Source organism: Mus caroli, unplaced genomic scaffold, assembly GCF_978045245.1.
Source record: "Mus caroli unplaced genomic scaffold, Mus_caroli_1 scaffold_4, whole genome shotgun sequence".
NCBI lineage: Eukaryota > Metazoa > Chordata > Mammalia > Rodentia > Muridae > Mus > Mus caroli.
Genome location: NW_028227259.1, coordinates 26,483,253 through 26,495,998, shown reverse-complemented (window position 1 = coordinate 26,495,998; position 12,746 = coordinate 26,483,253). Strand labels below are relative to the sequence as shown.

General features: G+C 45.3%; 1 pseudogene; it reads left to right on the top strand.

The window, feature by feature from the left end:
* The first annotated feature begins 7,383 nt into the window (after positions 1 to 7,383).
* On the top strand, positions 7,384 to 11,583 carry LOC147005060 (disks large homolog 5-like; annotated as a pseudogene).
* Positions 11,584 to 12,746: the final 1,163 nt, after the last annotated feature.

The following is a 12,746-nucleotide window of genomic DNA, read 5'->3' as shown; positions in this document are numbered from 1 at the left end:
ACTCCACAGGCGCCCAGGTCTTTTGGAATAAGGACTGTGACTGGACTGGATGCATTTGCAATCCCGTTGGTCTGTGTACTTCTTGAAATGTGCCTCTTAATCTGCTTCAAGTGCCAGTCTGCTCCATCATCGAAGCCTGAAAGTGACCTAGGCCCTCGATGTGACAGAAGTTGAGGGAACTCTCTGGAGAGAGGCCATTGGGTTGGGTGGCTACTGGGTGGGGATGTGGATGGGCAGGCACAGAGGATGGGTATGCCCTGCGGTGAAAATGACTGGCTGATCACTGAGGAGTGTATGGAGACCCTGTCTGCAGCATCACACTGTGGGGTGGGAAAGCAGATGAACCAAAAGTCATTCCTGAACTCAGAGATGGTGGTGGAGTTCCATAAAGATAGACACTGGTTGACAGTGAGTTCTGCCACTTGGGAGCTGCATCATGGTTGTCGAGATCTAGAATTTTGGGAGACTCTCTGGCCTCTCCAACAGATTCATCCATCTTTTCTTCTTTTGGACCAGAATTGTGTCCATCAGGAGGAACAACCTTAGCAGTCACTGCATCCATTTGAGTTGGAGGAGTTAAGGCAGAATTTAGTGTCTCACAACCTTGCAGACTAGACAGGACAATCTTCTCTGGGAAGAGGGAGCATGGAGGGTGACTCCCTGGGGGTCCACTTGGGCTTCTCTGGGAAGGGAGAGATCTCTGCAAATCAGAAAAGCCCTGTGGACATGTATAATGAGGAGTCCTCTGATAGGGGTGGTAGGAAGGCAGAGAAGAAGGCTGGTAGGAAGGCAGAGAAGAAGGCTGGTAGGTATATCTCATTCCTTGCTGAGGATGGTACCTAGGAAAGAGTCCAGGTTGGGGACCATTATCCTGGAACCCCCTGGGAGGAAAGGACTGAGGCTGTGATCCTGAGGACTTTCCTCCCATCATAGAGCCCAAGCCTTGCAAACTTGGACTCATAGAGTACTGTGTAGCTGAGTTAGAGTATTCTATGCCAGGCATGTATAAGGGAGAAAACTGGTTCACCTTGCCTGCCATCCAACTGGGATCTGTGCAAAGAGATGTAGTAGCATTCGGTCCTATGCATAGCATGGCTTCTTGCAATGTTTTACCCCTGGGGCAGATTGGCTTTTCTGGACCACTACCATCAAGGCCCTTCCCCTCTGACCTACAGGGAGATGCTTCACCAAGGACCTCATTTTCAGGTAGATTCCCCATCTCTGCCACTATGGAGAAGTCTCTCAAACAGCCTTGCACAGCTGGGCTGCTGTAGCTATTGTCCAAAGGCCAGGTGTTCTTGTTCTTTGATGTGTTAGAAGTGTCTGCAGAGTCTGAAGCATCACTATTGAGTCAGAAGTCCTCTGTTTCCCTTTCTTGTGGTGAGCTTTGCCTGGTACCGCTGGCTTGCAAGGGAGGTGCAGGGTGTGTAGTTGTTTGAGGTATATCCCCTCTGAAGAACAAATGCTTGCTGCTTTCTCTTCATGTCCAGGCAAAGGCTCTGGGTCTTCCTCAGGCTCTTGTGTTTCAGTCATCTCCTGTGTACTCCCAGGGTTGTCCAATGCAGTCTCGGGCTCTGACAAACGTACTGATGACAAATGAGCTACCTTTGGAGAGGGACCAGTTATTGGGGAGGAGTGCGCTGGAGGGGGGTGGTAAGGCATACCTGGGGGAAAGACTCCGGAGGGGAGCTGCTTCATGGCAATCATTTCAGGGCTGTCCATCATGGATTCCCCTACTTGTGCCCCCCGGGGCACCTGGGAGGGCCCTCTGAATCCAGGACTTGGTGCTGGAGTTGGAGGTGTCTGCAAACCATGTCCATCAGACTTACAGGGTGGCTGCATATACCCTGAGGAAGGAACACCATGAGGTAGAAAGCTTGACTGTTTAGTCCACTGGTTTGGTGGGATAGGTTGTCTCATCACTCGGCCATCCATCACATGACCAATGGTATGAGGGTGGTGAGAGGGTCCTGGACCCAGGTGGGGCTTCTCAACTGGCCCCAAACATCCAGGGTTTACAGTACCATGGTTCCCATTCCAAACAGCAGGGTGTCCTCGATTTAGATACTTGTATGAATGATAAATATGACCAGGAGGAATTTCAGACCTTTCAGGAAAGTCTGGGGGTCGGGCTGGAGTCCCACCATGCCTAGAAGGAATAAATCCTGCCTGGAATGGAGCTGGTGGATACATGTTTCCAACTTGACTGGGACAATTCATCTGCCCAAGCTGTAAGGATGGGACATGTGACACCATATTGGAAAGGTCTGAAGCACTGAGCAGGGATCCCCAATGGTTACTAATTCCAACTGGAGACTGTATAGCAAAGGTTGGGTGTTGCAAGGGCTCCTCTGGGGGCACCTCTGGAATTCGAGAGGAGCCATGTAAGTTGATGGGTTCTGATCCTTGAAGAGAGCCAAACGTTCCTGGTGCTGCTGGCTTCATCTGGTTTAAAAGGGATGCGTGACTAGGCACCCTACCACAATGCAGGGGGCAAGAAAAGCCTTGGCCATTTGATGTGCCGACCTCTGGAGGGAGTTGTATGGAACTGCTGCTCTGATTGTCCCCTGAGGAGGCAGCTCAGTGTGCTGTGGGCAATGATTTTCCCCCATTCTTTACTGGTGGCTGTTTCCTGCTCTACACTTCTGTGTTTCTTGAGAGAGTCCAAACATGGCTTCCACTATTTCTACCAGACTGACTCCTTCTTTTTTAGCATTTTTCATCCTCTTTGATCCAAAATTCTTCATCTGTGTCTCCATCTTCACCAGGAAAGTGTTTTGTCATGGCCCGATGGAAACACTGCTCTAAATTGTCAGACATCTTGGTATATTCATTACTGTCACCATTGTATTTTCGGCAATTTTTGAACATGGTCTTCGTGACATTTACAAATTCCTCCCTGGTAAACTATGAACCTCCATTTAATTTCTTCTCCATGCTTGAAATATCCATGGGGGTCTTAATAATCTGGTAATAGTTGGGGGCATAAGATTCATCCACAGGTTCCAAGAAGGGCCAGGAATTCTTGTGAGCCTTCGCCACATCTAGAACTTTTACATGGCTGTAAAATCATCATCCAATTCAAAGAGGTACTTGGTCTTCTTCAATTCCCTTATAGGAGAATTCAGATCCAAATGGGAAAGTTCTGGGGGTAGCTCCTTGCCTTTAGCCAATAGCCATGCTCATTCTTCCCTGAGCTTTCTCTTCTTAGCCCAGACTTCCACTGCCTTGACCTTTTTCCTCCTTTTCCTGCATTCTCTCCTCCTTTAACATCTGATCTTGCTCCTTCTTCTGCACTGCAAGAAAGATCGGTCGTTCCTCCTCCTCCCCCCTGTGCTTCTGTTTTTCTATCTTGGTGAGCATGGGAGTATCCTCTAGCTTGATGAATTGGATGGGCAGGTGGACAGATATAAACCTGTGTTGCAGCTCTGGCTTTGTGCCCTGTGGACATTTTCCCTTCTGAGCAATCATGTTGCAGATTTCAGGCAGGAAGTCCTGCTAAGGAGCTTGTAGAGTTGCTGCTCTTGGAGAGAGGTCGGCTCTCAGGAAGCTCTCAGTAACCTGTCTCCATTCTTCTGTTAGACACAGGATCCACCAAGTACCTTGGCCTGCCCCTCCGGATCCATTTCTTTTGTGTAGGTCAGACGTCAAGGAGTTTTCTTCCTGCTTTTCACTGGATATAATCTCCTCCTGTAGTTTTTTTTTTTTTTTCCTTTTGCAGGCCTTCCTCTTCTTTTGTCTGTTTTTCCTGGAACATTTGAGACATTTTTTTTTTTTTTTTGCCTTTCACTTTCCCTGCTCAAGGAGAGTTCTCCATTGGACCTTCCGTGTACTAGGTCTTCTTTGTACATTTGTGTCCCATAGAAGTACCAGTACAGTGCACCTGAATTGTCTTCACCTAGAGGTTCAACTCGGAGACTGTCTGCATCCAGACCCTTGAGAAGATCAAAGACATCATCTGCAACAAGCGGGTAATCACAGAGGAGATGCAGGATCTCTACTCATGTACGCAGAGGAAGGTTTGAAAACTGGGATCTCTCAGAGGATTGGGCTTTCCTTCTTCAAGCTCACAACCTTAGTTAACAATATCTTCCAAGTAGCTGTGGAATGTCTGAGACGTGATACCTCTTCGCTAATAGCAGCCTTGAAGCAGGCAGGCAATCAGATCACTGATAAATACCAAGTCATCTCTGTGAAGAGCTGCCTCTAACTCCTCGATCTCGAAGTTGAGCAGGCATAACGCCTTGTGAAAGAACAAGCAGAATTGTGCGATGGCTGGGACTTCCCACCAGGAGCAGAGCATGCCCAGCATGGCCATGCAGCCTTCCTCTGGGCACATCTCCCTGCTGTGATTACTCACTCACTCTTGCTTGCTTCAATCTTGCTTGCTAGCTCCAACTCTGGCCATGGGGTAGCGCCTCTCACTCAGCAAATGGCAGCTCCCTCAGCTTAGCAAGATCTCAAGCAGAGGCAGGCCAGGACAAGGGTAGTGCACTGGGGGAGTAGCTTGCAAACTCACTCAAACAGGCACATGCTTGCCCCCTCCCTCAATGGCTGTCCCAACATCTGACTTAGTTATGGTTTTACTGCTGGGAACAGACACTATGACTAGGGCAAGACTTATAAAAACATTTCATTGGGGCGGGCTTACACGTTCAGAGGCTCAGTCAATTATCATCAAGCATGACAGCATTCACACAGGCATGGCAAGAGCAGAGCTGAGAGTTCCACATCTTCACCCAAATGCTGCTAGTAAAAGACCCATTTCCAGGCACCTAGGATGAGAGTATTAAGCCCACGCCCACAGTGACATGCCTACTGCAAACAGGTCACACCTATACCAACAATGCTACCCATCCAAATGGTGCCACTCTCTGGTACAAGAGTATACAAACCATCACAACTTGGAAGCATATTATGGCAAAAGCATGAAATAGACTGACGGCTGCCATGTAACAAATTTCCTACAGATATGGTAAGGGGGCAAGCCTTACCAGAGAGAACTTTGTATCATTAGGAAAGATGTCTGCATGATGTTAGCATGTTTATACAAGGTCCATGGCCTCAACAGGAGCACTTTCAAGGAGGACAGAGAATGTGTTTTTTACTTGAAATAAAGGGCTTCAGCACTGTGTCTCATACTGGTCGGTGCCGATTTCACCTCACTCTATCCATGCAGAGGAACCCAAGTTGTCCTCCCACCTTCCTTTTGAGCAAGGTATAGGCACAAAAAGACCAGGACGCAGAGCTGGTGTCCAATTCCTCAGATATGCTCAATTTTTAACTAATGTTTAAACAAATACAGTGTGGTCACTTATTATTGATAGTCTTCACATCTTACTGAGGGCACCAACTGCTTGACTACAACCAACTCTCTAAATAGTCTGCGCCCTGGGACATATATCAAGATCAATCTGGCATGGAGGTGCGTGCACACTTTCCTGTACTGAACATAGAAAGGTGGAGGTAGAAGTTTGATGTATGGTAAATTGGCCACCAAGTTCACATTGTGCTCCTGGATTTCATCTCAGGACAAGGATGTGGAGAGTCGCTGATGGCTTCTGTCTAGCCCCTTGAAAGGTTCTCTGAGCTTTGGCCTCAGCACTTAATACTTCCTGCTGGGTCAGCAACACTAAAGGAAGCTAAGATTGTCATGAGCACCGTATCACGCTACCAGCAGTGGATATTAATCAGTTGTTCAGATGATGATACTCACTTTCATTTTTTCCTAATGTGGGCTAAGGGAAACAGAGAACATAGTCCTTAGAATGGAAAGATCATTCTCACTTCTCCATCCAGAAAGAAAGACTGGAAGGGAGAGAATGGTAAGTTCTTTATAATAGACAAGACTTGGTAAGTGAGGCCTTTGATGTAGTGTGTGATTCAGTGTTGTTTTCTGAAACAGGGTCTCAAATACCCCATGTGGACCAAGTTAACCTTGAGCTCAGACAATTCTGCTTCCACTTTCCTATATTTGAGCTTCCATGTGGGGCTTCCAAGTACTGTGGAAACATAACTAGTCATTGTGAGAAACCTGGATAATCTAATGCTAAGGCATGTACAGCACAGTATAGCAAAGGCATTGATTTCTATGTCTGCCCCCTATTTCAGATAGTTGCTGTCATATGACAGCCAATCATCAACAGAGAAAACAACTTGACTCAGCAAAGTCATGGTGTCCACATTCTGTTGTGTTCTGTATGAGGTTTGTTAATCTTACAATGGTACATAAACCATTCCATGGGACCCCTCAAATTAAGGGTCAATATGCAGTTATATCTAAAATGGCCTGATCCGAACAGAGCACTGGATACTTCCCTAACTTTAAATGAACTAATTTTGTTTTTTCATTTGTTTTTGTTTGTTTGGTTGGTTTGGTTTTGTTTTTGTTTTCTGTCTTTATAAGTTAACAAAGATAGATTTTTTGAGCTATGGCTCAGGCACAAATCCTGAGCAATGGTTCTGATCAATCAACTTTAGGGTCTGCATTTAATGAATCATTCATGTTTGACGGAAATTGGGTTTTGTGTGGTTTGTGGGGCCAAACATGAACCCAAATACAAGATGCTAGGACCTTGCCCAGTCAACTAACCTATGTCTATAGTATTACCCTATACTTTCTGCCTGCACATCCGCACCTCTGTTGAATATATTATTTATTTCATACAGAAACTCATGGTCTAGCACACAGAGGGCTATAAGCAATACTGATCGGTGAGATTGGTGCAGTGAGAAAAGCCCCCACACAATCTGATGGTCACACATTGGTGGCTCCATATTTCAGTTTCCTTTGCCAAAAGATCTCTAGAATGTTGTCAGAAGCATGATGACTGCATGTCTCCCTCCTAAGGGATCTTGGGGCAAATTTCAAATGCTAAACACAAGGCTTCATGAGTGTGGTCCCTAACACGCACCCACACTGCAACCAGCCCTGAAGGCTCAGCATGGATGAGATTTCATGCACCTGTATATGATTAGACAGGAGTAGATTTTGGCTGCATATTCAAACTGGTATGATTTCTCACTAAGTTTTAATGGCTCCTATTGCTGATTGAGGAAAATTTAAGGTAGGATGAGATATTTCTGAGAAGGGTTTAGAAAGGAAACACAGAGTTAGATACATAGGAATTACTTAGGTGTGGCCAATCAAGCCTAGAGCAAACCCTGGCTTTGGAAGGAGGATGTGCTCAATGGCTATGCCCCAGGAAAGAGCAGCTCAGCTTCCTGTCAGTACAGTGAGAACATTAGCAGGGAACCAAAGGCTATATGTAGTCCATGACATCAGCAGTCCTTTCTTGGACATTCTATTGTCTCCTGGAGAGTTCTAAGCAACCTCTGTGATGTCACCAGTGTTGTAGTTACAACAAGCTGACTGAGATTTCTCAGTCAGAGACTGGACATTGCAGTGATGGCCCTGCTTGCCCGACTTGGTAGACTTTTTCAGAGAACCAATGTGGATGGGAGAGAGACCAGAGAGGGGAGGAAGGATGCTGGCCTTCCATCTGAGAGTAATGAAGGACGAAGGAGGTGGACTTGGCGAATGTGGAGTAAGTCCTGGGAAGTGGATGTTGAGCTTCCTGGTAGGGGTGGCCTGAGCTGGCCTTTCTAGTAATGTGGAACTGGAGACTCTGGGTAGCAAAAAAACTTCCATGGTTATCACAATTCTTGAATCATCAAGGATTTCAGAACAGTACTTTTCCATCCCCTAAGGCAGGAGTTGGCAAGGTCAAAGCTGTTGGGCTATGAACTTCAAGTCTTGACTTGCACTGGGTATTGTGGGTGTTACTTGGGGACAGAATGAGACCATCAGGAGTGACAGCAGGTCTAAGCTATGCCAGATTGAGGGAGGGAATACCTGCACTTCAGTCCATGGCTTCTTTAAGCTCCTGTAGTTATCTGACATTAGTCACAGGGAGAGAATGGTGCTCCAGACCATGATGTCATGTTCTCAGAACTACTCTGACCTCCTGTTTGTGACAGTTCCTACCTTACCTTTCTTTATCACCAATTGTGGGTGGCAGCCATTTCTATACTGTAAACAAAGAACAAGCAGTTGATAGACCCAGAGGGGGATTCTATTTTTATTTCTGGGATGTTTTGTGTTTCAGGGGGGAAGTTGATCATTGTGATGAACATATTCTCCCCCTGCCTGACTTATTAAACAAATTCCTAGGCTTAGAGTAACAGGTAGGATATCTGAGCATCTCCAAGATCTAAAATACTTGTGATAGTGAATTTGTAGTCTGACTTGTGAAACCACAGGGCTCAGGGCTCTGAAGCCAAGTTGTACCCTGAAGAAGACATCTCTCTGGTCCTCATAAGCACGTTTAAGGGGGAATGAGGATACATCTGGCTACTTACATCACCTGATCTCTCTAGAGTGATGGTAGAACTGAGATCCACTCAGAAGAAATCTCATGCTGGGACCAATCTCTTGGTGGTGTCACTAGGTTACAGGCCTTTTTCCTTCTCTTTGGTAAGTCCACACTCTTTGCATTCTCACATCAAATATTCTCATATTCATCTACCTACAGTGGCTCACAGACAGACATCATCCCCTATACCTGTCATGAGCAAGGAGCAGTTTGAGAAGGAAGAGAACGAGCTGATTAAAGAGATCCAGCTCACTACCCAGGAGACAAATGAGCTGAGAGATCGCCTGATCTATGTGACCGAGGGATCCATGAACAAGAGGTATACGTTGCTCCATACCTGTGGTGTCATTCCGGGGTCTGCAATGCCTCCTTCATCTTATGCTTTTAAAGGGGTGGGATCTAGGAAGCTATACCACCAGAATATAACTGGGCCTCACTTCATGCCCCTATATACTTTAGAGGAGTGGCCACACCTGAAGTTTTGTCAGGATTAAGAAGGGAAATAGACTCTTCTGCTCCCTCCACTTGAAAAGAGGAACTTGGAATCTGAGTGAAGAACTCAGGGAAAGAGGCAGTGATGATTTCCTAGGGTTCATTTGGAAAGCCTTTGACAGGAGGTTGCTAGGTGATGGGAGTTTGTAGTTGTGTTTTTACTTGTTTCGAAGGTGACTGAGTGTTGGAACCTCCAGGTAGCAGCTGGAGGGGCCTGGTCCCACATGGTTCTTCTCAGTGCTTGATTAGAATGCCTGAAGTTCATGCCTGTTCCTCTTTGTCTGTGTGCCTTATACTCTGAGGCAGTAATGTTGCATGCATTACTCTACCTCTCATTGTGTTCCCTTTGTCTCTGTCTCTCTTTCTCTTTCATTCTCTCACTCTTTGTTTCTCCATCCTGTGTATAGGTCTAAGTCTGTGAGTCTATGTGCATGCACAGGTACAGACCTGTGAATATGTTTTGTATGTTTTTATTTCTCTCCACAATTTGGAATCTAGGGGTAGGTGTTTTGGCCTGAGGATTTACTTACCTAAGAGTATCCAGGTGAGGTGGGTCCTGAGGCCTGGTAGTCCCCACTTTAAATAGCATTGCACTTTGACTATGTTGTCACATGTGTTAGTACTTTTGTATTTTTGGGGCAGATTATAAATCTGTGGTGATGTCTGGACTCATCTCCAGAATTATATATAATAACTGTCTCTACAGTATTAGGTATCCAGGATTTAGAATCCCTTTTATGGAAACAGGGGAAACACCATCACAGCTGTTTGGTGGGTAAAGACCTGTAGCCTAGACCCCTGAGAACATAACTGCTTAGTCTGCCCTTCAGACCTACTGAGTAACGCAGGGAGCCAGGGCACCCTCAATCTAGATGCCTAGCTTCTGGTGTTCAGGGGCCAGGATAGCCAGTTTCCCAAGGTTAAGAAAATCCCAGCATTTAGAATACAGTGTGTGGTTTCCATGGCTGCAGTAGTCCAGGACCCAGCCTGAGTTCATGTGTTACTAAAAGCCTAAGTTTATGGAGTTCTGTCTTCCTGGGGCCAGGCCCTACCACAGGCCAAATGGACACTATAAAGAACTGAAATTAAAGGAGAAGGAGATCATGACATTCCTACATGAATTAGAGAACAAGAACATGGAGGCCCGAGAGAACAAGCAGGAGCTCAAGAAGGAGATAAATTTCTATCGGTAAGTACTTGTCTGGGAGGCCAACACTTGTGAAATGGCCATTTCTGCCTTCCTTTATTTCTGGTCGGGAGACTGCAGGTCTGGTTCTATACTTTATGCTTTTTAGGCATCAGTGTCCCTTGGATTTTTGGACTCAGTTTTCCTAGGTCTCTAGGAGACTGTTATACTGCCAGTGTTCTCCAGGGTTCTCAGGAGCCTCTAAACAGAAAAGTGATTCAGATCATCAGAAGGTTATTATGTTGTACTGGGCCTGTGGGGCTCAGGCAGGGTTTTACAGAGCTAAGTGAGGTGTAACACGAGGATAGAGCGCCCTCCCTTTGGTTCTAATGACTACCCTGATTGTAGTTGCACCCTACTAATTGGTATTGTCCCAATGCATGGGCTGTCATGAGTAGATGGAGATCCCTGTTCCTTTTGGAAAAACATGGACCCTTTTTGGTGTTTGGACTGCAGCACAAATTTCTTCTTCCATGAAATGGCTATTTGCTCTTTGTACAGCTGTCATGGATGTATCCTGGTGGATTGTATTAGGTCTTCACAGGAATCAGGGTACATGTCAGGTTAATGGGACCTGTAAGTAGAAATGGGAGGAGGAGGCTGCAGGAACTTACCATGCAGAGTGTGTTTCCAGTAACCTGCACAGCCGGCTCCTGCTGGAGAAGAATCTTATAAAGAAGAATTTGGCAATATTGCAGCAGGAGAAGAAGGAAGTACTGGCTGATTGGGCCGTCATTCGTCAATGTCTGATGGAGTTGAACCTGAGTGGTACAGAAGAACAGGAGAAGACCAACAACCTGGAGACTAAAGAACATCAGGTAGGGACAAACAATTCGGCCAGGCTATGACTATCTGATAATTGGCACAATAGAATCTATCTTTGCTTCCTCCCACCAACTTTCTAATCCATACTTCCAAGCAGCCGCCCTCCTCATGGAATGTAGCTGTTCTTTGCTCTTTTTTCACACAAGTATTCTGGGAAGTTAGCCTCTTGTGAGACTCTGAATTAGCCTCTTTGGAGGCACTATTATCACTGGCAAGTGAACCTTTCAACTCTGCTTTAGTCTTCTGTCCACTCAGGGTGACAGGTGAATAACATGTCACATTCTTGCATGCATGTCTTCAGATAGGTGGAATGCTATGTGGAGGTTTGAGTGAATTCTGGGTCCTATCTGCAGATTTCACATCAGTAATTTCAGTTAGAATATTAATGTTGACTGTCCAGTAAAGATGAGGTAGTGGGAGATAAAGGTCTGACAGCTGCCATGCCTTTCCCCACCATTCCTGTGTCTTAGTAACTGCCTTCCTTTCCCAGGTCTCAGAAACTGCTAGAGAGCTGGATTGGCCACAGCTAAAGAAGAGACCATCTTGCAAAATGAGTTGTCATGCCAGGAGGCCCCTGCTGACCCTGATCTCCAGCATCCCGAATCTTCCTCAGATGAATCTTCCCCATATGAATCTCTTTATATCACATGTCCTGAGTGGGAATAGGCCCTAACTAGGAAGCCATGGCTGATTCAGGGTGTTATTGCCTTTTCTCTTCAGACAATTCCTCTTGGCAGAGAACAGAGGTGACTGCACTGCTAACAAATGTCCAAGAGGAGTAACAGGCTATAGGTCTGTGCTGCTAAAAGTGAAGAAAAAAGATGAACAATAATTTTTTATAGTTTTGTTTGAAGTTTTCATTTTTTGTTCTTTGAGTTGTTGCTATTTTATTTAGAAGTTATATGTTCTTATTCTTTTATTTCATTGTTTATTTTTGCCTTTATCTCTATATTAATTGAAATTGTAAAACCTATTTTTTAAAAATTCTATTTCTTATGCAAAAAATGGATTTGCAAGTCGTGACTTTTGAGACCATCTTCCTTATTCAGGTTTTCTATCCCCTGCTGTAGACCTAGAACTCACATCCAGAGATGGATCTTTGTAAGTTCCAGACAGCCAGGGCTATATAGTAAAGTCATAGCCACCTAGGGGTATACAAGGTGATGAACTTTTGTGTATCAATAATTTTATTTACCCCATGGACACACACTTGGTGATGTAATCACTGCCATACTGCATCCATGGTGACATGAATTCTCATACTCCTAACATATAGCACTCTGTCACACACACATTCATTCATGATCCTGTGAACCAGATACTGAGGAATATACAATCATTGTTCTAGAGCTGCTGAGGATATAAACACATTCAGAAAGGAATACAAAATAAATCAGGAAGGCCAGAGCCATATGCCTCAGTTTACTTGCAACAGAGCATCAGTGATTGAGGCGAACAATAGCTTCCCTTTGGTTCTGGCCTGAAAAGGTCAGAGACATTAACTGGGAGAAAGTTCAGGGGTCGTCCCTCCTGAAAGGGAGGGATGTCTAAACATGGCTTTCTGTGAGCCAGAGTTTTTCCTTGTTTCTAGTCAAGAGTTAATATTTACCTGGAGAGGAAAATGTCCTTGGGTCTGCAGATAACAGTTTCTTCTTGTGAAGTTTGTTCTCTTTCTGAGGAAATGACTCCAAAAATGATAATATTGTCTGCCCGGTGCAACTATGTAAAAATGTTATTGTTTGGGCCTAATTGGCAAAGTCATAACCCGTGTTTTTAAGCTGTAGAAATCAGTAAAGCTTTGCTTCTTGCCACCAGAGCAGTAGTCTGTCTGTTTCTTTAAGGCATTCGCGAAGCTCATCTTCGTCAAG